At 38.5% G+C, this 27,887-nt stretch overlaps 1 protein-coding gene across 1 annotated transcript in view; it reads left to right on the top strand.

The window, feature by feature from the left end:
• Positions 1-27,887, top strand: part of ZFHX4 (zinc finger homeobox 4) — a 175,815-nt gene that overhangs the window by 57,664 nt on the left and 90,264 nt on the right. The window lies entirely within an intron of this gene.

The following is a 27,887-nucleotide window of genomic DNA, read 5'->3' as shown; positions in this document are numbered from 1 at the left end:
ACTTGCAAATACTCAAAATTTTGATTTCTTCAAATATTCTGCAATATGCATTTAAAATTCACTTTTCTGCAAGTATTCATTGCCTCATTCAGGAAACTTATTCAGCAGAACATTAATGGAAAACAAATATCAAAAAGGTGGGAACTATTTCAAAAATTCCAAATAAATATTTGCTGACATTTGTTTGCAGTATTTGTCCAATTCTAGTTGTGGTGTTTTCTTTTTAAAATGCAGGCCTCAACAGAATGGTCCATGCTTTTGTCACTTCAAGATCGGATTACTCAATTCATTTAATGGGGGTTTATATCTTAAAACCACTTGGAGACTTCAGTTTGTGGAGAGTATAGCTGTCTGTCTTGTAAACAGTGTTTCTCACAGTGAGTCTATTACAGCTGGGTGATCTGCACTGGCTCACAATTTGTTTCCAGTTGCAATTTAAGATGCCAGTTTTAACCTACAAAGCCTTGAATGGGTTGGGTCCTGATTTTCTCTGAAAACCTTTCACTCCTTGACTGCAATTTGGATCATCTAAGGTGCTCGAACTAGCAGCACCTTGGGTTTATGCATGAGGCAGTTGGAGGCAGGGTGTTTTCAGTGAGCAGTCTTTGACTATATAGTTCACTTTTCCAGTGTTCACCAGAGTCCAAAACTGTTGACCTTCAGGTCATTCTACAAGACATAAATGCCTCTGAGGTTTTCCTGAGGGAGAGGAAGGGATGAGAAGTTGCAGTGGGAGAGTTTGTTTTGGAGGAATGAGGGAAAATTTACCTTTTGGACACTGGTACTATAGACTGATGTATTTTATTTATAAAGATTGTTCATGCAGCCAGACTAATGGATGGATTAAGTTTATATAAATAAAAATAAAGGAGGCTATAGGAATTATTATTATAATAATAATACTTTGCCCTTCAGCAGAGCTTTTAATCAGAGGCTCTAAAAGTACTTTACCAATCTTAATTAAGTTAAGTGTTCCTACATCTGATTTAGTTAAGGTTTATATAGGGATCCTTCAGGGATCCTTCATCATTCAGCCACCAATGGGATGAAATGCAGCAGGTCTTTAAGAGCATACAACACAATTACAGGTATTTGTAAGGCAGCTGGTGAAGAAGAATACCTTATCCAAATGAAATGGCAGAAGGAATGTGTGTAGTGGGCAAAATAAAATAAGTTGAAATTTGGCCAGGACATTGGGGTTAACATCCTTCCTCTTTTGAAAAGCGCACCGTTATTTTTATTAACTACAAGTGGCTCTGTACTCTGCTATATGTCTCATCCAAAGAAAACATTTTCTAACAGAACCGTACCCCTAAGCACCAAGTTCATGATTAAACTTAGAGGGAGAGTGCCACCAATGAATCACCAAAATCACTTTCTGCGTCACCTATTTGTTCCTTGGAGGTCTCCTGTCCATGTATTGACCCTGGTTTAGCTTGTGAGATCTGACAGGATCACAGCATAAGGTGGTAATAATGAAGTATACAGAGAAATCCAGCCATGTGGTCCTTTTATACTGCACCATAATAAGAGAACAAGGTGGAGTTCAGTGAAACTGAGAAGCATTGCAGGTTTTTTATGTGGAATATAATCAGCTTGTGAAATTTGCCACTGTTACCCAGATAAACAGTTTATCAGGATTTTTAAGAAGGATGAGAGGATGAGCATTAATGATGTTTCTGAATATTTGAGCTAAAACAAAAATATACAAGGCAATTATTATTATTGCTGTTATTGTTAACTTTGGATTGTCTTCCTGGGTCAGGCAGGGAGCCCTCATGTTGCCATTCTCTGAATGTGATATTAGCCACTTAGCTAGACAGCATATCAGAATAGCTGGGCCAATGGTATGATTCAGTGTGTTGAATCCTGTGTTTCTATCTCTCTGTCTCCCTCAGTGACTGTTCCTTAGAGGACAGCATTAGACTTCAAAAGTGAATACAAGAACTGAGTGTTTCAAATGTAAATAAGATGCTGTTGTGTTGGCAATTTTAGTCTCACTAAGGCAGGATAATACTCCAGCAGTAAACAACCAAATCTGCATGTCTGGGTTATTTTTTTTTTGTCAGTTTATCACTCTGTATAGGAGGAGAATGTCTGCCACATAATTTCACTTTTCACTTATTTAATTTGTAAGTACAAACAATAGCTGGAAAGGGACACTTGGTGACTATTTATTTAATCTTAGATCAAAAAATAAGGCAAAAGCATCCTTTCACATAGGCATCCTTAGACGTTTGTATGTGCATCTTCCTGTTTGTACAAGAATTCACTAGTGTTATTCCTCAGAGATTTTGATACTCTGTTAGCCATGTATGAAGGGAGTGGGTTTGAATGTGCCTATTAAGCTCAAGCCTGCATTGGAGGCAACACAGAGCTGCTCTAAGACCTATTATGCTTCAGAGTGACACAATGCATCCCTAAGCTCCTGGGGAAGCAAAGCAACTTCCCCACCCATTAGAAGGAGGGTGCAGAATGTGCCCCTCTCTGTGATCATCTAGTTTCCATGGCTCCTGCCTGGGGCCACCCAGGCTATTGGTTCAAACTGATCCACACTATCTAATTTAAGTGTAATTTTCTCTACTTCTGATGCATCGCATGCTTTCATATTTTCTAGGCTGCAGTATGTTAACTAGATGGTGTGATTGTTATTAAATATTCATTGTTTAGTGCCAACGGTGTGCTCTGTGCTGTGGAAAGGCCAGGAAGAAAAGATGACAGATCCCTGTCCTGAGAAATATACAGTCTAAATAGGCAACCCAGAGCTCACTGGAACACCCAGAAAAGGGTTCATTTATCAGAGAGGGAGGGATTTCTTTTGCATAGAGCAGTATTGTTTGGTTTGCTTTTCTTTGTTCCCCTTCTTAATTTTCTGTCTCCTGCCATCCTACTCCACCTAAAGTAATGTATCAGAGAAGGAGCATGTTTGGGCTCTGGGGAAGAAGTGAGTTTTGAAGGGGATATTTGAAGAAGAAAGAGTGGTGCTTAGCACAATGAAATAGGAAAGATATTCTGGGCAGAGGGGACAGCCAGGGGGAAGGCGCATAGATTAGAGTGAGGAAAGATCAGAATTCCATCTCGAATGAAAAGGGGCCAAGGCTGTAGGGCTAAGAAATGAGAGCTGAAATATAGGCAGAGGCAAAGTAGTACAGAACCTTGAAGGTGAGGGTAAGAAGTGTGAACTTAATACAGAAGGCGAGCAGAAGCCATTGAAGGGATTTCAAACAAGGAGCCAACAAGGTCCGACTGGCAAACAAAGGTGATATTAGCATAACCACTGAGAGTGCTGATGTGCATCACAGTAATATTAATTATGTTCATTAGAGCCCTAAAATTTAATTCCTTTTGTTGGTCTTTCTCTAGATAGCCTCAGTTCTTTGCAGAGGTTAGTAATAGTGATATTAACCTATCACTAATTATTTGTAAATATTAATTATAAGATCATTCTAATGTAAGTTTATCTTTAAGGCAAAATTCCTCATAGAGGAGTCATGATTTTCTTTATTGTTTCCATTAGGATCAAGAGGTGTGTTGGCTGGGGAAAGTGGAGATTATTTTAATCCTCAGAGCAGACGTGGGTATATCAGTGGACACTGGTATGCAGACTGACTAAATCTATTATTCTGAAGCAATGTACAGTAGGTCCTAGTATGGATGATGACTGCATAAATGCTGACCTAAAACAGGAGTGATCTTAAGCCACCTTTGCTTATCCAGCTTTATGGAGCTATGAAAATAGAAGCTGATTTATCTTTACATCATGCAGTATCTATGGCTCATTAAACAATTTAATATAATTAGAACAGACCACTTTCTTCTATTTGTCACTTACCTTCATAAACAATAATTCCTCTGTCATATGAATTGTCATTGTAATTTGGAATAAACTGAAAACTAACAAAGAAACGACATGAAAAAACAGTTTAAAAATGTTTTTTTTTAAAATAAAAATATTATTATTAATGGACAAATATTCACATGACAAAGGGCCTGATTCAAAGCCCTTTGAAATGATTGGGAATCTTTTCATTGACTTCAGTGGGCTAAGGTTCAGGCCTCAAACCCAAAATTATAGGCTAGCATAGGCAAATTTGTTGGCAGTTTCACCAGAGAGGTGAAAGATCCTTTGGACACAGACACAATATACTAACCTCTTATCCCTGGAAGTGGGCCTTCCATGTCTTGGCTGAGGAATTTTGGCAGTTCAGGATGGAACAGTTTGCCCTGTTGTGCAATCCTGTAGACACAGACAAAATTTTAGTCTCCAGAGCTCACAGTTCAGCACCTTAGGAACTACTACAGCCTGCGGACTATAAATGGTAATATGAGGAAAAATATCGCTCTTAATTTAAAAAGAAAAATCCCTTTTGTGTAATACAGCAGTATTGCCTATACTTTTTTAAAATACATACACCTAAATGGTCCAGCTGGAAGTCAATCTTCCAACTTTTGCAGAGCACCAACGTCCCCAAAATCTCAGCAGGGAAAGCTCAGCTAATGAGAGACACCTGCTAGTAAGAGACTGGTTTTCCTTTTTTAATTTTTTTATGTAGATGCCAGATGATGTATCCAGCTAACCACTTTCAACCTCTCAGTAAAGGTTTGGTAATAGATGTCAATATTCTAAGTCTTCATGCATGCCCCTTTGAAACAAATGACCGCTTATTAGAAGGCAGAGACAAAACACATTTACTTGAATAAAATGATTAATAAAGTACATCAGGACTTGTTTCTACTAGTATTGGTTTATGAATACTTTATGTGCTAATTTAGGGCCTGAGGGTACTCAATCATGCCAGTCCTCCAATCTAAAATAGGAATGCACCTTATTAGTATAAACATCAGTCTTTAATATTTTGAACATATTTATAAAACATACTTGTCCTGTTCATAACATAGAAACATACAGTACATCATAACATACATGTACATCATAATAAACATCATAACATACAGTAAACCTGTAACCATGTGTTACAGTAAACCTACAGTAAACCTGTAACCATGTGTTACAGGTTTACTGTCAAAAAGTTGTGGACGTGCAAGCTTGGTGATAGGGCTTTCTGCCATTCTGAATGATATTTAAGCTGACAATGCACCCTGGACCAGTAGACCATGAAAACAAATATAAAATGGCAGATAGTTCATTTAGTTTAGTAACTGTAATTTTTTGTTCAGTAAAAGTAATTCCCACACAGGCATTCTTCATTCAGATGGAGTGTAAGGAAAATTTTATCCTGCCAACTTGGGTTAATAATTATTTTTGTTAGTGTAATTTGCATCAACATTTGATAGGCAGTTGATTAGAGTGATGAATTTTCAGAATGAAAATTAATTGTAATTTTTGCTGCCTTCATTAGTCTGCTTTTTGTAACTACCATGACTAAACAGCAGGAGGTTGGCTCTGAAATAATGACTATCTCACAAGCATTTGCAATGAGTTTTTTCTTTTTAAGATGATTGAACCTTTTAATTGAATTTTTTATATATTTACATAAAACAAGGATTAGTGTGAAAACTGTGTCGGGGTGATTTTAAAATACACTTAGATATATGTAGACTTTACAGTGGTAAAAAATAACAGTAAGAGTTTAGCTTTAGATATTTTTTATTCTTCTAAATGTTCTCAAGAGAAGTGACAATACTGTAGCTCCATAGATCCTACTGAATACTGTGTAGCAAGAATACCTCCTGGACAGTTATAAAAACAACCTTAACAATAAAACCATATTGGTTAATAGGTATTATACTGGGAATATTTTTCCTTCAATGCATAAAATTATTACAAATAAACTTCAAAAGAAAGAATCTAGGGCCCTCTTGATAATGGTTATAGAGCCTCTGAGTTTGATAGTCATGATAAAGTTGTTCTCTTCTAGATGGTTTAAATTAGAAGATAATTCTTCCAAAATAAATATGAAAACTTCCTGCCACAAAAGTAGCTGGACAACACTTAAGGCAAAATTTTCCTCTCAGATCTGCAAGGCTGATTTCAGCTGATATTCTTCTCTCCCTACATGTGTGGCAATTCCAAACAGCTATACATGTAAGGAGAGAGTAGGAGCCAAAATCCACCTCTTGGAGGATGATTTTGCCTTTAGCATTTATTAGCCTGGGATTTGTTTTGTGTGTTTTCTATTACAGCATAGTATAGACTGAGCAACTTTCATTGACTGCAATAGGGCTAAGATTGCACCAAAGATATATGGTATATATAATCTATGGAGACTATCACAATTTACATTTCAGAAAAATATCCAAATAGAGTACCGTAGGGATTGTCTTGTGGTGTTAAGACACATACTGGTGCAGGTAAAAATACTCTACCAAGTGTAGTCTAATTGTGCCCTGATTTTGCTCCTTTTGGGGTACAACACCCATTAGAGTTGCAATTGTGTAAATCAGGACATAGTTGCCCAATAATATTCAATTACATCTTCTTTTCCCCTCAGAAACTTGAATTTTCAGAACTAACTATGCCCAGGAATTGGGTTGAAAATAGTAAAGAATCTCTTCTGTTTTCTAACTTGACTCTTGTTTCTGCAGAATATGAACAAGACAGTGTTTATTGTAGTCAGAAAAATTGTTGGCACGATTCTGCATAAGTGAAGAATCTCTGGATTGTCTCAAAGTGTTAGCTGCCCATTTGCAGACAAGCAAGCTTTTAGTGTGCAATTTAGGTCAATGGATGGAGGGGAGAAGATGTGTTTAGGCGACAGATTTTAAATCACCATAATATAAATATGCTTCCCTTTTCATCCGGAATTTGCTTTCTTTCAAGGTAATTTAGTGCAGCAGACATGCACTTATGCCTGTCTTTGTAATTTTAGGGATTAGGATAGTGAGGATTAAATGCTGACCCTTAATCTTCAATATCAACTTTAAGAGCAAAATATAATATGCAAATGGAATACATTCATTTTGTGTTTATATATTTTAATCTCTGTAATTTAGTTTTAAGAAGATGGAAACTCATCTTTGCCTTATTTATTTTGAATCCGAAAGCAAGATGCCATTAAAATCTTTATCCCTATATCTTAGAGGATAAATGTTTATCCTTTAGGGATTAAAATATAATTTTTTTAAAAAATGACTTTAACCTAATAACACTTTTGCATCAAGTCAAGAGCTCTGTGTGTCTGATTGTAAATGTAGTCTTGAGTGTCACATCAAGCACTGATAGTGTGGAAAAAAATCATCCTGTATTTATTTTCTTAAATCAGTGAATATAATTTGAATTAACAGAAATCAATTGGTTACTTTACCACAGATCAATTTAGGTTAGTTCATTGTAAGCTTTTCCTGAAAGTCTTGGACTTATTCAAAGTATAGACATTGAAGTCTCAGAGGGAGACTGTTTATAAAGATTAAATATTCTGCAGCTATAAACAAGCAGGATATCTCAGCTAACACAAATAAATGAAAGATTATTAAGCAACTGGATCAAAAGAAAAAATGTCATATGAAAACTTGGGAAATAAAATAGATATGTGAAAAATTCTTCCTTTAGGCATTAGTACTAACATAAAGGAAAGCATGATTAAATTACTTGGCCCAATTAGGCATGCACTGAATGGTTATATAGGTGTGACTTTGTATGTTCATTGGTTCACAGACTTTTTGGACATCTGTATATCAGACTGAGCCACTGGCTGTTTCAGTACGTGCTTGCAGTCTTCCATTCATTTGTGCCTGCTCTCCCCAGCAGTGTAGCTTGGTTTGCTCCAAACCTCAGTCTCACAATTCTGCAATGAACTTTGGGGTTCTTCAGGATTGTGAATTAGAGTAGCTTGAGGTCTATTGTGCTTTACAATCTGTACAATTATATGGAAAATGGACATTAGTAATACACCAAGATAAAAGGTAATAATTGGAGATATACCAATCTCCTAGAACTGGAAGGGACCTTGGAAGGTCATTGAGTCCAGCCCCCTGCCTTCACTAGCAGGACCAATTTTTTTGCCCCAGATCTGTAAGTGGCCCCCTCAAGGATTGAACTCACAACCCTGGGTTTAGCAGGCCAATGCTCAAACCACTGAGCTATCCCTCCCCCCAAAGATCCCACACAATGGCTCATCATTGAGGGCCAGATTCTGATACCCTTACACTAATAATACTTTACTCCACAAAGAGTCCTATCAAAGTCTGTAGCACTACTTGTGGAGTAAGGTGCTACCCAACATGAGTAAAAGAATCAGATTATGGTCCAGTAAAAGGTTGTATGTAGATGGGCAAAGTATAAAACTTAAAGCCTGACCATCTACTCTTTTCTGCTATGTTGATGGCATTGTGGATAGTACTGCATTTCTTCAATATTCCTCATACAGGATAGCAGGAAATTCCTTCAAATTGAAATGTTATTTAAATATGAGTTTCCAGAAGATAAATATAAGAATTAAGTGTATAGCTGAATGTGAGTCGATTCTGTCTTTAGGATGGTGTGACTTCCCTAATGTGCGCACATCTGAGGGATGGTGGGGAAAAGAGGGGCAGTACACAGTCCCATACCACCATCTTTGGGATGCTCTCCAGGCCTGGGTCTGTTTAAAGGGAGCAGTCCCTGTACCCCCTGAGGACAAGGACTGCCACTGTGGCTCACCCTTACACGGGCCATGCAAGGGGGAGAAGGTGTCCTGTGCCCTCTCTGTCCCTTAACACTACAGTAAGGGCCAGCCACACTCTGGCTTTTGGTAAAATGCCCATGGTCTATTAGTTTCCCCATTTTTATTGTATAAGGAATATGAAAGCACCACAATACTATATATAATGATGTTAAATATGCAGTCACACCTTCATTACTGCCCAGTATAAGCCTAATTGTGTTGACTGTTTTAACCCTGCTCTACTGTTTTCCACATGAAGTAGTTTTAAGTATCCTATGTTCATTGAAAAATGAGCAAGGAAGATCAAGAAAATGGGGCATTAACTACTATCCCATTCCAAAGGTAAACTAGGAGCACATACCTGTTGAGAGACCCATCAAAATGGCTAAACTAACTGTGTGAAAGAATGCTCTCAGCTGCTGTTTATGTTATGATAGCACTCAACTCTGCTAGGTACTGATCTAATATATACAAGAAAACAGAGCCCCACTTCAAAGAGTGTACCTTCAGAAATGTTTTTACTTGTTAATGCAGTGCAACAATAGGTTCATATACTATATGTTGGGCATGGCATTATTGGAGTTGGATTTTCCTTAAAGTTTTCTCCTAATTTTGTTTTCTATTAGGCCTAAGGTGTCAGCAAAGATGTTATGATGGGGTTTATAGACCCCACATGGATGAGGAAAGTGCCAGAGGGGCCTTGGCAGAACCCCTCTGACTCTGTCAATCATGTATGCTAGGGAGGAGGCCTTTAAAAGGGAGGAAACTGCAGTCAGCAGGGGTGGAAGGAGCAGGATTGCTCTAAGCAACAGTCTGCAGGACTGACTCCTGAAGCTGCAGCGTGATATCCTAGCCAGAAGACCTTCACCTTAAAGAGAGTATAGGGGACTCCTAGATAAGACAGACAAGCTGAGCCTGCTCAGAGCCATTTCCCCAAAACTCACTAGGTTTTAGTGCTGGACTTTTGGCAGCAGTGTAGACTCTCCAACCCCATCCCCATTTGCGGGCTCACAGGGACGGAGCGTCCCCTAACACATTGGGGTTTGTGACTTTCATTTTGATCCCTCATCCTGAGAGACTTAAGGAGGCCCACAAAGGACAGACCCACCCTGGCATAGGCACCGACTCCATGGGTGCTCTGGGGCTGGAGCACCCATGGAAAAAAAATAGTGGGTGCTCAGCACCCACCAATGGGCCCCGCCAGTCAGCTCTTCCCCCATCCCCTGGTGCCTCCCAACCGCCACTGATCCGCTGTTCAGTGGTGAGCAGGAGGTGCTGGGGAGGGAGGGTGAGGAGCGAGGGTGCAGTGAGCTCTGGAGAGGGGGCGGAATGGAGCATGAAGAGGTGAGGCGGGGGCAGAGTCGGGGTGAAAAGAGATGGGGCAGGTGGGGGCCCTAGGAGAAGGAGTGGAGTAGGAACAGGGCTTGAGGTGGAGTGAGTTGAGCACCCCCGAGGAAATCAGCAAGTCAGCGCCTATGCCCCCTGGCAAATAGGAAGCGGGGCCTGTGCTGGAGCCACTCAGTCTAAGTAACTGGGCATGGTCAGGTTTTCCCACCCTCTGAGGGAGGAACCACCGAGGACTGTTACAGATGCACTCCTGTGTAAAAATTAGTCTATTTAAATATGTGTCTGTGGTGATTGCTCAAAGACTTGAGTCAAGTGTCAGAGAACAAATTGTGCCAAGTATTAATGGGAAATAACAACTTGCAGTGGTCTCAGCTTACGCTACCGTGATAAGTCCGAGGAAAAAAGCAGGCTTCTACAGGTGCAGAAATTGATATAGATAGCTACTGTATCCAATTATATCTAAAAGTCTAACAAAGGTTAAATAAAGTGTTAATGTGATCACACAATAGGCAATAATGGTTACTGGTCAGAAAACAGGTTGTAACTTTTAATGATATCTAAAATACTGTAGAACTGGTTATTTTATCTGTTGTGTTTGGCCTCTGACCTTTGAAAATTATATCTATTTTTAATGAAGATATGCTTTAGCTTTGTGCGTGATTATGAAGCTTTTTTCCTATGTCTTCCCTGATAGCATACAATAGGCCCAGCTCCCAACCCCTTCCCCGGTTTTGGGAACAAAGGCTCACTGAGTGTTACTCCAACTACAAGGGACTCCTACCATAGGACGATAGCTTGCTTGGTCTTTATTTTATTTTTCAATATCTATAGAGAGCCTATCCTAAGTTCTCCAGGTATACACAATAAAATATTTAAAACACAACCCTCTAAAGTTGTACAGTGTCAAAAATGACAATAAAGGGAGTTCCCAACAAGCAGCAACCTTCTCCACTCAACTCACTTCCTCAGAGAGAGACTGACTACAAAGATGAATGCTGCAATGTCTCTAGATCAGACTATATTATGCCAAGTGAATTCCAGAGTCAAGGATCTTTTGCTGAGAACAACCTAATACCCAAATCTGAGGACTCCCAGCCTGAGCAGCTCAACTGTTGGTGGAAAGCATGAAGAGGCAGTCTCTAAAGACTTCTGTAGACTAATGCATTTTAAAAGTCTATTGTAGATGAGAAAGTGTAAACGTCAACATGCTATATTAAAACCAAGGCTCCCTTTGTGACTTTAGCTCAGCCAGCTTAGCATGTCATAAAGGCTTCATGCCTTGTCTACATTACACTTTTCAAATGTGTTAGTTAACATGTTTTATCAATACACCTTTAAATCCTAATCTAGACAAGGTCTTGGAGAGGCAGGATCCAACTACAAGAGCCTTTATGCATCAAAATCAACAGTTTGAAAATGAACTGGAAGCTGGTGCAGTTTCAGGAACACCGGTGTAATGTGCTTCGTACAAGAAACATCACTAAATAAGTGGGCAGCTGCATTCTTGAATGGTCTTCACATCTAGCCCCAAATAGAGGACAGTAGAGTAATCTATTCTGGAGGTGACAAAGGGATGAATAAAAGTGGAAAGGACCACTTCTTGCAGAAAAAGCTACAATATCCTTGCCAAGCAGGGTGGTAATTACTGCTGATATCTGGATAGTCAGCAGTACCCAAGTATTCAAAAAGATTTCAAATTGTAACAAAAGGTTGGTGTGTTTCTTCACCTTTGCCATTTTCCCTGAATCCTCCAGCCTGCCATCATAACCTTTTTCATAAATCTTATCTGATCATCAGCTGGTTAGCACTCATCCAAGCCCCAGTCATTCAGATATTACTAAGTCACTCACTAAACCTTCTGGAGTCATCAGAAAATTTTCAGTCTGTAACTAAATGGACAAAATCATTGTGGCCTAAAGGATGAAAAGTCAGAAATATTGGCCGAATAATCTCTCCTAGTCACTGGAGGCATAGATCTTTAGGACAGTCTAACCACCAAAACTATACACAATACATGTTGGGGCCAACTGTTCCCTGCTGGATTTCAATGCCACTGCTCAAAAATGTGTCTACTTAAGAAAAGCAACAGCTATGATAACTTCTGGGACAGGTCTTACTGTAAAATCACTTTATACCTGAAGCATGAGCCTCAGTGATTTTACTGGCTGTCTGTTGCTAATATGGATAGCAGCCTGATTGTCATTCCAGAAGAAGGTGCATTTGCCCCTTACTCTCTTTCTCCAGTTCATCTGGCTTTCAGTACCAGAAAAAAATCTGAAAATTTGATATCTTTTACTCTGGTAGAGGCTAAGTAGAATGAAACCCATCTCTCCATACACGTTTATACTTGCCAGTAAATTTTGAAATCAACCTTCTGAACATCCATCAACTTGACCTGTTGGTCCACCTGCAGTCCTGTTTGAATTGTCATAGTATTACACTGTTCAAATTCTGCTGGAATGTGTCATTTACCATAAAATTACCCTTCCCGTGTCTTGAGATACCCTAATAAGGTGGTAGCTTTTTTTACAGTACATTATCTCTCTCAGGCTCTGTAGTGTAGACATAGCCTTTGCTAACAGAGTTATGCTGGCATAGCCCCCTAGAGTAGATACAGCATACACTAAGAGAAGGAGTTTTTCTGTCAGCATAGTAATACTACTTCCCCAAATAACGTGAGCTTTGCCGACAGAAGCACTCTTTTGTTGGCATAGCTGCCTCTACACCGGGGTTTTTGTCAGCATAGCTCTGTCACTAGAGAATGTCACCCCACCCCCCTATCCCGACCAACACAAGTTTAGACCAAGCCACAGATGAGGCAGAAATAGAACATCCATCCCATTACTTCAGAGGCTCCTTCCTCCAAACAGTATTCCAATACCACCACATTCAAAGTTGAACGCTAGATCCATTCTGGCCATAACACTGAATAGTGCTCCAAAATATTGTTGGATGCTCTACTGTTTGAAGCCTAAACGTATCTTAGCCTTAAGACAATTTGTAATAAAGAGTAGCAGTTAGTGTTATTACCTTTAGATATGTTATGCCCTGTTTTTCACAAATGCTGAGCAGTTAGAAATCTAATTGACTAATGGTGTTGTAGATGCTCAGCACCTCTGAAAATCAGGTGTGCTTACACCATGGTTGAGTTTGGTTCCTTAATGTTAAATTACCCATTAGCTGATGAACAGGCTAGGGAATGTTCTAAACCCTAATAAAACTTTCTGTCATTTCTGTGCTAGAGAACATTTTCAAGAAATCTTTTTGTCACTTCAGGGTGCCTTTTGTCTTTTTACCATTTTCAAAACTAAATTCCTCACATGATGATGCCTTTTGTCTTTTTACCATTTTCAAAACTAAATTCCTCACATGATGATGAAAAAAATGTTATGTTCCCCAGGATTCTAACAGCATTAACTGTGAATTTTATTCAGCAATAGGATACAGGTAACACAGCACTGCAGTAAAAAAAATGCAATTAATTAAAAAAATTGTGGAGCAAAAATACATTCCTTAAAGGGGAAAATGTGTTTGATACATTGGCCTGATCTTACTGTAGATTTAAAGTAGATATATGCCTTGCTGCTATGAATCTTTGACAAAGTGCCAAATATTGCATTGCCAAAGGTATAGCATTTCATTTATTTCTTTAGGCTCAATAGTGGTTACTGGTAACATGTGTTTGTAGGGTGTCAGTTCTGATGGAATTTTTTTACCTGGCCTGGTTCCAAGTAATGTTGGTATGTGTTTAAAATGCTTTAAAAATAAATCAGACATTTGTGTTTTTGTGATAGAAATGACATGCAGAGTGATAGACTGGGATTCTCTTGTCACAATGATTATTTTCAGTCTATTTTGTTCAAGAAAAGTTGGGGTTTTTTTTAATTGACTAAAACAAAATGTAATAGTTTTCCCCCCATATAGGACAAAATTCTAGTGTTTAAAACAACTGTGCATGCATGAAAACATAAACCAAAGTGAAAAATATTCAGATTTTTTTGCCATTATATTGTAAAACCAGAGTGTTACCTTTTTCTACTGTTGCATGATTACATTTGCTTTGTCTGTAATGCCACTTAATTCACATAGCAATGTGTAAGACTGTCTTACATTTATTTCATTTTATTGAGTTTGATGTTTATCACTCTAAATTGGGCCAAATTGTGTCCTGGCAGATGCACCCTTTTGTCTCTAAAAATTGTCCTTTTATGGTTGGTTTGATTTTTTTTTTCAAACACTGAGGCCTTATATAAACCTGATCTTCTTCATCTCGGTACCACCATCCCCTTCCTCCTCTGGGCCCTAAACTGTTTGCTCTACTGGTTTGGGTCTCTGTTGGGCAGTGGGTTGGGAATCTGTGGGTGAGGCTGGGAAAGGATGCATAACATTCCTCTTTTCCCCCACTCCTGTGAAAATTTGTGAGAAGACATAATGCAGCTGTGCTACATTCAACCCCATGGATCCTGGGAGCATTTAAATCCAGGGGAGTCCAAGATGGTTGCTAGGGATCAGAGATCACTGCACAGATCCCCTGAAATCAGCATGGTTCCCTGGGGAGCAGCAAGGTTACAGGGAGAGGATCTGTGGCCCATTCCACAGACTGAAATCCTGACTCTGTGATCTGAGAGGATCTCTGCAAGGTGATCCTCACAGAAATTCCTTTCCCATGAGTTTTCTGCAAAAGGGAATGATCTGGCTCATAGCAAAGTTCGCTGTTACCCTGATAAATGTGCAATCATCAGGAATTTATTTGTTTTGGACAAAATGTCCAAAAGTGGCCACCAACTTTGGGTGCCCAACTTCACATGCCCAGTGCCTGAATTCTCAGAGGGGCTAAGCTCCTGCTGCTCTCCCTGAAGTTGTTTGAAGATGCTCAACACTTATGAAAATCAGGACAAAGGTTTGTCTAGTTGAGCACCCAACAACTGAGACTCCTAAAATCAGTGGGTCACTTTTGGAAAAGTACAAACATTCTTTTTTATGTGACTAGAAAAGCATGAAAAGTAACAGAAAAATCTGATCTGCTAACACATTAGGCCAAATTCGGCTGTCAGCTACACCATTGATGTTAGATCAACAAAGAACAAAATTTGACCCACACTTTTTATTTTATGTGAGGTAACATCAAAATAAAGCCAGATGACATGATTTACTGAGTATGTTTAATGCTGATAATTCTTTTTTTTTTATGGTTTTATTTTTTTAAAGGATGTTAGAATTTAGAAGGATTCTGAAATTTGATAATGGTATGGATCATAAAGTATTTATAAAGCATAATGCTACTAAAAGAAAAGTATTTGCTACTCAACATCTACGGAGTATAGGAAGTTGCAAATATTTACTACCAGCTTCCAAGTTTCATTGTATATCTGGAAGCTTTATAATAACAGTTCATATTTTCTTACCAAACTGATAATGTGTTATTAATTCTGATTTTAAAAAAAAAGTAGCCCTACTAGATTCCTATGTTTTGTCCCAGGTTTGAAATTTTATGAGAACCAGACTATACATTCCTCTGCTGTTAGACAGTATTATTTTCAGAGATGCTAACCTGTTAGTGATTAACCAAGATTGGTGTCTTGGATGCTTGTGGTATCAGAAAGCTTTTCCCTGAAGACTTCTCCAGTCTAAGGAGAATTTCCACATTTGTGCTTAGAAAAGATTCTCTGAACCTTTCTATATATCAAACTAATGGTCAATCCTGCAGCCCTATGGCAGTTGATGGGAATTTTGCCTGTGTAAGGACTGTAAGATTTGGTCCTTAGAGATGTATTTGTTGTTCATATAGATATTTAAATAATCTGAAGTCATATGGTCTAGTGGTCAGAGCTAATCTACATATTCTAGTTGTTGTCATCTTTGTGTCTCAGTCAGCCTTACAGGAAAATTAAGTAAAAAGCAGGATCCCAGGGAAAACCAGATGTTATGTCTTTTACATAAGTTTTTTGAGGAAGGTAAATTACAACTATCATACACAATATGTATCATGCCCCAAAAGATCATATCAGATTTATTTTAGAAGTTAGCTGTGACCTTTATGACATTACAATTGGTAGTGCCAGGAGGCAAATTGTTTGCTAAATTTATATTGTACTTTGCTCCTCATAGCTCTATGCAAGATGTCTCAGTCGCCCTGACCTCACTGATCATTTCTCACATGTTAGGTTGCCTTTACCATGTGTGTTTGCTCCATGAATCTCATGTATGATCTCCTTCTAGCTGTTTGATATGGCAGCCAATTTTTTTAGTTCCTTCTGCTGGTTGGAGGTTGGGAGGGCTGTAAAATTTAAAATAGACATTAAAATACAAAGTTTTTAAGATGCTAGTTTGAATTTAAGTGAGTCATAAATGGAATTAATCTGATTTATGCAACAGCGTTTATTTTGTGTGTACGTGTGTGTGCATGCACGTATATACTTATATCTATCAAATATCTACCTGTTGTGTGTCTGTATAAATACATATATACACATACATAGGTGATATATTTTGTTGTACACATTTTTATATATAATTTATTTTTATACAGTGGTTTGTATGAAGTAATAAAAAGTGTCTTACAGAAATATACTATATGCGTATTTATTAGGAGGTATGGATAGATATTTGTGTGCTTCTCTGTAAGTATATGATACATAATATACGTCAGGCTTGCTCACTAAGCACTTGATTAGGGAAAAGCAGTCATGATTTGGAATGTTAAACTATTATTCATTATGTTGATGCTTTACGAAAAACAAAGTTCAGAACTGTATTTCTGATGATATAAGAGCCCCTTCCTCAGACAAAGTCCTGTTATGCCTAACATTCTAAGGTCTTCCAACAAATCAGCAATGGCTAAAAATACTGATTCTGCAGCAAGCCAGCCTAGAAAGGAGAAAGATTGGCATGAGGCAGAATGCCAAAGACATCCAGACAAACCCTGTACATCTGGGAGCTCTGTCTCATTGTGGGAGGAGAGCAAATGAGCTCACTTGGTTATGCACTTTCAGTTTTGGGCCATCTTTCTATGTTGAGGTCATGCAGTCTGCAGGGGGTGGAACGTCTCAGGCTGGAACTGGGAAGGGCAGAGAAAGAGGTTCCAGTCTAGACTAATGGCAAAGTTTATTTAAAAATAAAGACACCTGTTTCTGGGGAGGGAGCCTTTTAATTGGTGGAGACTTCCTTTTCCTCAGTCACCTTTTTCTGTGGAGGTAGAAATAGGGTCATTTTTGACCCTGTGATGGGTCTATTCTTATTCTTCCTCACGGAGCTCGGAAACAGAGCTGTGGCAGGAAGATCTGTTGATTTTTTTTTCCCCCCACCTGTGGTCCCTGTAAACTTTTCACCACCTTGCTGTGTATCGTTGTATCAGTGAAATAACCCACATTCCACATTAGGACATCGGGGGAGACAATTGGAGTAACAACATTTCTCTTCAATTGAAGAGTATCAAAGAGGAAAGGGAGACTGCGTTTCTGAGTTGGGCAAAGTGCAATTTTGTTTATTTTTATTGATTTACAGAGGGCCTATAGCCATAGAAGTTGAACATTATGAACTGTACATTGTGTTGAGACATGTCTGAGGCCTTTCTGTATGTTGCTTGGGGGTGAATTAATTTACATAGGAGTTTTTAAAAAAAAGTGTTTTTGTTTTGTTTTGTTTGTTTTTTAATCAAAATGTCAACTCAATAAATTATTTCCTGGACATTATTTTGGTGCAGCACACTTTATTTCCCCCCCTTAAATTATACACACAGTAAGTGTGCAGTGTTGGTTGTAGCCATGTTAGCCCCAGAATAACAAGCATTCTAAGAATAATAGTAATTAACCTTGAAAAGCTTCCTGAATTTGAATTTAGGTGATTTTTCCATTAGAGAAAAAGTGTCTCATCACTAGAGGATTTCTGTGTTTTTGTCATTTCTACTTTTCCCCGTTGTCTTTAGTGTCTGCCCTTTTAAATGATCACTTCCCTGTGTAGGTAAGTTAGATGAAGAGTCTCCCAGGTGTCATCAGCCTTTTCAGTGTCCTTGCTGTTTCTTGGCAGCAAGGGAGTGGTGATCTATGTCTGCATGCTGGTGAGTTCCTGGTGATAAACCATTAAATAAAATGATGTGTCCCCAGGCCAGGCAGTTGGTTGATTGCCAAACAGTAATCCAGAACAATTAACTATCAAATATTTGAGTACTCTATTATTCCAAGAGATCTGACGGCAGCCACCTGGAAAAGCAGAGAGCTCAAGAGAGGAGGATTGATCAACACATTAATGTTTGTTTTGGTGTGCTTTTGAATAGGTTTGTTTGGACTTACAGGATTTGGATAGCCAGCGCTTTTGAAATGACATTTTATTTTTCAGTTTTAGCTTTATTTTCATTCCAAGGGGGTGTTCCTTAGCTCCATCTGTGTAGGAACAGAATTTAGTCCTCAGTCTAGTTCCGCTGTCCTCCACCAGTCCTTTGAAGGGGAATTGTCTTTGTGGCCTTATTCTGTACCTCTCTTCATATTGTCCATATCTCAGGAACTGTTGTGTTGACTGTTGCTTTCCTGGGCACACATTTTAGCAGTTTACTTTTTTTTTTTTTTTTTGGTAAGATACTTGTCATATTTTGCAGTTTACAGTTTTAAATGTTTCTTTTATAACTCAGCATGTGGAGGTGCAGAATTTTACTGGAGTATTACCAGTCCTGCTATAGGCAGTAAATATAATTGTAAAACCCTTTATATTCAAAATCCAGCCTTTTGTAAAGATTCATACATATAGGAAATGATCAAACATCTTGAGTATTTGTGGATATTTTGTAGCTAGCCATAGTTAATCAGATAACAGCATACCTAATGTAGATAAGGGAGTGTTTTGCTTGATTCACCCCATTGGTGCAACTATGCTCAGGGCTGGGGAGGGGCATAAGGGATGGGGGGATTTTGACCCACTGGTCTCATTCAGAGGTTTTACAACTAGAGATAGCTCTGAAACTGTAATACACTGGTATGTGCTCTAGGAGTTATACTGGGGAAGTCCTATGACCTGTGTTATACAGGAAGTCAGACTAGATGATTGCAATGGTCCCTTTTGGCCTTGGAATCTACGAATCAGTGAAAAACTAAATAATAACAATTTGCATGTTTATAACATCTTTCATATGAGGCTCTTAAAGCACTTTACAAATATTAAATAAGTCTTACCACACTCTTCAGAGTAGGTAAATAATTTTGAAATCCATTTTATAGATGGGTAAACCGAGGCACGGGAAAGTCAAGTGACATGTCACGGTTCCACAGCTCACTGACAGATCTGAATATAGAATTCAGATGTCCCAAGTCATATTCCCCAGCTATAATAACTAGGTCATGCTCTCTTCCCGAATTAAAGTGTATCAAATTACAATTCCACTTAAAAAGAAAAATGCAAGGGACAAGGCACTGCCAGTATAGTGTCAGAAGGGGCTGCTCAAAGATCTCAGGGTATAAAAGAATCTTTACTGGAACAAGAGTTGAGGAGGGAAACAATGAAGAATATTAAAAGTCATTAAGACTTGCAGGGAAAAGAAGCAGTAAAGCAGAGTGAGTTAACACTAACCAAAAGGGCCAAAGGAAATAAGAATGGCTTTGTCAAATATATGGGAGAAGAAAGAAATACTAGAATGACGAAGTAAGCTGAGAAATCAACAAAGAGGGTTACAAAATTAATGCTGATTCTGAAATGTTTGATGTACTGAGCTACTTTCAAAATCAGTCTTTGCTAAGAAAAATAAAAGGAGTATGAACATAATGGAACAAGTAATTAAGACCTTTTCAAAATAGCTGTTGATTAAAAAAAAGGTAAGTCAATATTTCGAAAAGCAGAATACATGCAAATCAGCAGGTCTGGATGATAAGCATATAATGGTCTTAAGGGACATAGATAATGAATTTACATAATCACTAGTAATTATTTTTGAAAAGCAATGGACAACTGAGGAGTTATCAAAGAACTGGGGAAAAACAAATCTAATACTGATCTGTAAGAAAGGAGAGAAGAGTAACCGTGGTAATTATTGTGGTGCGCCTTGTTGTTTTATCTATTATTTTCTAATCCAGTGGTGTGATGAGCGCTTTACTGAAGCCATAAAAAAGTCCCTAAAAACTTACAACCTATTTTGGATGTGACACAATGGTCAGGGTGACAGAGTAAGGCTAGGGGTGGTGAAGGATGAGGGCTACAGGAATACAGTCATTCTGTTACTCCGTTTCTGCATATGCGTCTCTTGATGGCTGAGTAAAGATGTTTGTGAGCTGTTTGAAAAAAACAACAAAGTTTAAAGAAATAAGGTAGGGAATATTATTGCTCCAAACTCTGAGATCTTTATCCAGTCCTTTCTCAGAAAGGAGCCAGCGATGCCATTTACCAAGTCCTGGGGATCTCCAGGAAGCCCAGGGCATCCAAACAGGTGGTTTGCCTCTGCTCTGTGGCCTGGCCCCTCTAGCTCCTGCTGATCTCTTGGAGACCATAGCGCCTGTGGGGGCCATGCGTCCAGTGGTAGCTCTGACCTCAGTTTGCTCTTGAACCACACACATTCCCTTGCAGCATGGAGGGAAAGCAGAGCAAGTTAATGCAGCCCACATACTGCAAATTTGCTCCGATTTTCCCCAGGTGTTTGGGGTGGGGGGGCCCAGAAAAGTGTAGCTTGGCTCTCGTTTCTGCCCTTTCCTAATCTGCAGACTCTAAATGTCATGTCGAGGGGCTTTTCTGTGTTCGGGAAGGAAGGGAGATCATGCTGCCTGGTGGAAATCCTCCTTCTGTGAACACCTGCTTCCCTGTGCTCATAAACTTGGAGGGGAGCCTGGGGTCCAGGCGTCCATTTGAAACATAGTAATAATGAGCAATAAAATAGACAAGTTTAAACATAATAAATCATGCCAGGTGATCTGGGTAACTTGTTTAATTAAAAGTGGAGGAAAGAAATTAAATGCAATCTATGGTCTCTGCCTTTGTAAAGGGCTTGATAAAGAGTTGCACAAAATTGTTCCTGGGGAATGGGAGGGAAAATCAAATTGGCCTAGGTTTGAGCATTGTCACGTGGATTTAAAATTGCCTGGAGCAGTGTAATTGGTGTATTGGAATAGGGTGAGATGTCCAAAGGTGTTATGCAAGGATCAGTGATGGACCCACTGTGCTGTTCATCTCATTAAGGATTTGGAAGGAGGGTGAGTAGCGTGTTCATTAAATCTGCAGTTCATATTGAATTGGGAGGTGTTGCCAGCACCAGCAAGGACAAAGGAAAAGATAAAAAGGAGTGTGGACAGATTAGAAGTATGGACAGGAAATAACAAAATGAGATTCAACTCGGCAAAATGGAATCCAATACATCTGTTGAAATAATAATGAAAAACACAGTCATTCAGCAGGAGGGATCTGCTTGTAAAGAAGTGCTGTTGGAAAAAAAAAGGCCTAGGAGTGATAGTGGACAGCAGATTGGAAATGAGTTTGCCATATGATATGGCAGCCAAAAAGAAAAGCCAGTTCTATTTTAGATTGCATCATATCAGGAACCAGGGAGAGGAGAGCTCCTCTCTATATGGTATGGTGAGACCATAGGTATATTATTGCACACCATTCTGGATATCTAATAAAACAATAATGTATAATAACAAGAATAATCATTGGAAGCTCTGTCATTTTGAAATGAGAATGGACAATGTGCTCCAGAATATACTATAGGAAATAATACTTCATTGGTAGGAAAAACCTTATAGAGTTTTTTTAGCTCTAATTTCCATGATTCTGTTCAAGTGAAAGGAAATGAACAGCAGTGATTGTTTGAATGAATATTTTCACATGACCAAATATGTTAGATCTGAGGACTTTCTGGCCCGTATTTTCCAGTGTGCTGTGACTGCTTCGTATGAAGCTAAACATGATAACCAGCTCAAGGATGATCAGTTCGGCGCAAGGTGACCTTGCGGTGGGGTAGAGCTGGTATATGGGATCTTATGTTACTCCTGGCATAGCAGTGTCAGAAGGCCTGGCCAGAGGAAAGGGGCATCATTAAAATACTCCTACACCACATCACTCCTTAGTTGCATTTTTGATCCTTAGGCCATTTGCAGCTGGTGTTCATTATAGCATCCTGGTCTAACAGAACTTCAAGGTACTGGCCTTGTTTACGGGATTGCACCATGATTGAGGTAGTAGCATGAGGAGCAATAAGCAACCCTTGCACACCGCCTCTGACCTGAGCTATGTGCAGATCAAACAGACCCCAGGAGGTGTCCCTCCAAATTTGAAGCTATATTCTTTATGGTAAATCCAACCCCTTCTGTTTATGGCAGATGAGGTGTAATATTTTTACTCAGCCGTTGGCATGAGTGACTCATCTCTTTTCACTCAGTACTGGCTCTGCTGAGGTAGAGCTTCTCTGGGGAAAGGAAGGAAGCTATTTGGCCTTTAAATAGCATCTCTTGGAGCTAGGGGAGCATGGAGAGAGGTAGTAATTGCTGCAGCTATTCAACATGATGGTACATGGTGGGGAAAGTTGTGGACAACCACATCTCTATCCAGATCTTCCCTATCTGTGAGCTAGTGCTGCCAGAAGGACTAGATGAGCCCCTCATGTACTATCCAGACCTGCAGCCAAATCATGGCTGCTCCCTGCATGGATACATTAATGGGAGCCCTGTGCTATGACACTGGCTGCTAAATAAATACACCTCTCTCACCCATACCATCAGCAACACTGTCTATCATAGTTATTTATATAACAGTAGTACCTAGGCATGATTATTGACATATTGATAAAAGGAGAACTAGGGGAAATATGTATTTCAGTAATGTTTGATTATATCTCCAAATGGCAGGGATTTTTAAAATGGCTATCAACGTTATTGAAAATTCATATATATTCAAATGAATGTGTCCTACTACTTTCTGCCTTTCTCTTCCTTAAACAAAATATCTGTTCATGTCAACAGGAAAAAGAGCATAGAAGGGAGGGATTGGTTTGCTAACCTTCAGTAAGTTGTCGATACAGTTATATACTCTCTCTGAAACTGGCCATTTTTACTTGTGGTACATGAGCCTGTCTTGCTGCCTTATGTTGTCTTTTCTCTCTTTTGTTAACACAGGTATTTAAATACCTGTTACTAAATAAATATCAGAAACAGAATTTCACCGTGGGATAAATGTCACATTCTAACTTGTGTAGATGGTCAGATTATGGTCCTGTAACTTTATTGTATCATCCTTTTCCACCCTCAATTCACGCTTATTAGCAAAGCACTTACCCACAGAGCGGGAAATCCATAAGGTCAGAGGTAGCTTGATGATGTGCATCTATTTATAAATATCAAAACAAACACACACATGTTTTCTTTCACATCCCAAGGTTCTAAGACTAGACCATTACATCACATACGCAGACTGAGAATTTGAGGAACATTGTACAATTTAAGATTTTTTAGTATAGCACTTGTGCTAAATTTGTGTTGATCCATATACAGGGCTTGATTCAAACCTCTCATACTGTGTGCAGGCACATATCCTCACATACCTAGTTAAACCAGCTACAGATTTTGTAAAGTACATGCAAATACACACCTTGTATTTGAAATCAGAGCTGAGCCTGCAAAGTTTCTCCTTTGTCATCATAGCCAGAAAGGTCTAGAAGTTGCACATTTGTCTGCAGAATAAAACATGTATGCCCCTTACAGGCCTTTTTAACGATGTCTATAAGGTATGTCTGTACTTATGTACTTATTAACATACATATTTATGCATTTATACTTTAAAACTATTTTAAAAAGGGAGATGGTTTTTAAACACTCTTTGACTGCTGAGAAATTTATAAAAGCAAACTCAAGTCCTGGAAAGACTGGGTGAAGTACTCATCTGGCGAAGGAAAAAAACGTACAAAGTTATAAAGTGTCCATTCACAGCTCCATATGTGCACACAGTGTACCTCTCACTAATGTCAATAGCAGCCTTGCACGCATACAAGGAGACTACAACCCTAGAGGTCTTGAATCTGAGACTCTCCCACTACAATCAAGCACGGTGCCAATAGCAAGCCACCGGTATACACCTCATGAGTTAGTGAAAATGTGACTGGCATGTAGTGAATAAGAATTCAGGGGTATGATGACAGCTCTATATCCAGGACATATTCATCCCATGGGCACAAATACATCTGCTGGGGATTTGGATGTTTTTGTTATTATTATAACATTAAAGCTATTTAAGCATAAGATGATAAAATATGAAATACTCACTAGGGCTGGACGATGAGGTTGAACGGTAATGTTGCGACTGGTGTGTATCACAATAATGGATGACATTAAAAGAGGTGCTTTAGGAGCTTTTTTAGTATAGGTTTGTAATACTCTATCAAATAAATAGCTTCATTCATTTCAATAGGATTTTTTTTTCTGGTAGTAGATTAAGAAAGCAGAGTTGCCAGACACACACACACACACAGGGTACGTCTACACTGCAGCTGGGAGTGTGGAAGGCAGTGCAAGGCAGACAGACCCACTAGTTTCACTCAAGCTTGTGCACTAAAAAAAGCAGTGTGGACATTGCAGCTACAGCAGAGACTTGGGCTAGTCCAGGGGCTGTATATATTATGCATCTATACACAGATACATAGCAACAAACTACCTTCCCTGACAGGGAATCCCCTATGGCTTTGGAGGTGCCTTGACTTTCCAGAGCTGGTTAACGCTATCTCTAGTGTTTCTTAGAAATAAAAGCTATCTTGTTTTTGCATTTTATGTGAAGTACAGTAAATGGGTGAGAAATTAAGTAAAAACCCAAGAGAGGATCAAAATAATTTATACCATGCCACAGACATTTCAAGTCTTGCAGTCTCTGAGCAACCACTTGCTGAGCTGACTAGCTCAAAATGGTAAAGTATACTCCATAAATCAGAAATCTAAGTCAGGGTTTCTGAAAAAACATTATTTTGCCAATGTTTTTATTAAAAACAGTACAAAATATGTAGTTTAACATAGGCCTTTTGCAGGCTTCTAGGAATTTGGGGATTTTGATAAAACAAACTTAATTTAGATGAACAAGCTGTGTATTTAGAATGATTTATAGTTATCATTCTTTCTGAGATCAGCCATGGTAATATTTCAGTGCTATATAAAATGTAGTATTAACAGGCTTTCTAAAAACATGTGTATATTAAATGAGGATTTATTTGTTTTTGAAGAATAATATTTATATGTGAATTTTTGCTCATAAGAGGCATAGGAATGACACCTGTGAAAATTGAATTCTTCTGTTTATCAACAGTAATGGGTATTCCACAGGCAGTACAGGGCAGTGTGCTATGCAACTCTTTGTCTCACCCCCAATCTGGAGGGAGAGTATAACCTCTAGGAATGAGGGGATAGTTTACTCACCATGCCCACAAAGTCCTGCTCTTTCTTGAGGCTGCAAATTAGTGCCAGTTGTGATGGTGGCTTTTTTGTGATGTGGATATATCCACTGAAACCAAACCCTACAATGTCCCTTTACCTATAGCCACTGAACAGCTTCACATGTCAACAACTATTGGCTAATTATTCTATAGGTTTTTTTTTGTTTAAAGTAATCACTGTTAATTACATACCGCACACATGTACTGTACCTGCAAACAAGCTGTGAATTTTAGTGAAAGAAAATGTGATATTCCAAGTAAAAATACTTCCTAGCTTGGAAATAATAATATTGAGTGTGAATAATTTATGCAGATCAGTTTATGAATGTTATTAGTTAGTTATCCAACTACTGCTATACAAGAGATGGGTGTAAGATGGTAAGATCAGGAATCGGATCCCAGTACCATTTTGAATTACAAAACTAGAATTTAAGATACTCTTTGATTACAATAAAACTGATGCATTTATTAATATTGTAGCCAAAATCAGCACTGAGAAAAGCTTCTAAAGTTAAGATTATCTGTAAATGGAATTAATTGGTAAACTGCTTAATCAAGTCTTGCTTGGAGGTGAATAAGGATTGCAGGATAGAAAATGTAGGCTGTATAAGTAACCCAACAAGTCAGTAGAGTTCTTTTTTCTGAAAGAAACAAAGATAGCAGTAATTAATGACCCTGACTCTGTGCCAAAAAAGCTTTCTTCTGACAACTCCAACTTAATTAAAACTTAAGACATTTCAATGGCCTCAGAAAGCCCCTGATGGGGTGAACTCTTGCAAACTCGTGAGAAAATTTTGTAAATTAAAGGAAAAGATGTGTGTTACCACTAGTGCCATGACTCTAATCCCTGACAGTCAAAGAATCTATTTAACCAAAGCCTTTTCTTTTAACTGGCTCACACCTGCAGGCTTAGTGGCACTTCCTCTGTACCAGAGAAGGCAGTTTTTGTATTTTACGGAAGATCAGATAATAGGAGTCTTGCTGTTACTTTTGTTTTTGTGCATTGTTCATTAGCCTGTGAGTATTGCAGGCACACTTGATATGCTTGGCTAGCTGGGGGTAGAGCATCGGCCGAAAGCTTTAGGTGGTGCAACATTAGTGAAGATGGGTTGGCAAAAAAGTAAGTTCTAATGCAAAAGTGGTTCAAATTAAAATGCACAGTTGATGGGGCAGCCTGAATGGCAGGGACCTGCTGTTCTTCACACGTCTGAGTTACAATGAACAATATTCTGCACTGGACAGTACTAGTTTTATACTAAATGAATTGGGCTTTCACATTCTTCTTGCTCCTTTTTATTTAATGTAGTTGTTATCAATTTGGAATAAAAAAAAAAGTAAAAATCCCCACCAGGTATGCTATATGAAAAGGAATGCCCTGTTTGCATTGGGAGGAAGTGAAGTATTCTTTTGAGTTGACCTGTCTACTTTATTAATAAACATGGACCTAAATCCTAAAATAGCATTGGTTGCATACTAATTGGTATAAATGGTTACTTGATTTACATAAGAAAAAAGGAGTTTAATTTCATCTCTCCCTGCAGAAAGTGCTTTTGTGTATTACATGGTATAACCCCCACTCTCCTCTCCACTCATCCTCTTTTCTATGGCCTTAGGCAAATCTGTAGATCTGAAGAACTGGAGAAGGTAGAGTTCTGGATTGCCTTTTTCCTTTTGGATGTTACTTGGGGATGAGCTGTTTGAATGGCACAGCAAAGCATTACTCCCGTATAGGTCAAGACTTGGGTGTATTCTTTAAATGTTGACATTGGAAAAAAGGATATAGAGCTTAAAGGTATTCAAGAGTCTCTTCCTTTGAACCTTCTAAGTATTTTGCTGGGACTAATTATGAATGATTTGTTTTTACAGGTGATGATTCATAACATACAGGTGCTGCTGCGATATTTTCTATTATGGCTGAGGTGGGCGTGGGGGACACATAGACACGAACTTGTAACTTTTCTATGGATTGGTATTTAACTCGCTACATCAAGCTAACAAAAAAAAAAAGCAGCCTGCAGGAGGTTTACAAAAATATACTATATGTGTCATGTCTCCATAGTGTTTGGAAAGAGTCAGCAACCAGTTGGTTACTAACCACTTTCAGATGTTAAAAATGAAAAAAAAGAAATAAAAAAGGTAGAAATCAACATGTCTGATCCTGCATAGAAACTATTGTCTGCAAGAATTTCAGGATGCCAACCGTAATCTAACTAATCCAAAGCCAAATAAATACCACTTGTACCATTTGATATCTAAAGAAAAAAGCAGCACAATTTAATTAATTAGAAAAACTTTTAGAGTTGTACTGAACCCTGTCCCAAATAAAGAGGTTGATTTTGCAGCAAATCATCAGTGTTATTTTTGGAATATAGTTATTGTGCCTGTGCAATGGACGTTCCTTAACTTTAAAAGAAAATGTTTTTTAGAAATAAACTACTGGAACAGAATATGTTTGAGAGTTGTAAAAGTTTTCCATTGAAAAAATCATAATTTAAGAGGATCCTGTTACATGCTGTGGGCAGAAATCAGAGTCAGCAATGCTTGCAAAAACAGATTTTTTT

This window comes from Mauremys mutica, chromosome 2 (assembly GCF_020497125.1).
Source record: "Mauremys mutica isolate MM-2020 ecotype Southern chromosome 2, ASM2049712v1, whole genome shotgun sequence".
NCBI lineage: Eukaryota > Metazoa > Chordata > Testudines > Geoemydidae > Mauremys > Mauremys mutica.
The sequence above is the reverse complement of the archived record's forward strand: the minus strand, read 5'-3'. Positions and strand labels throughout refer to the sequence as shown.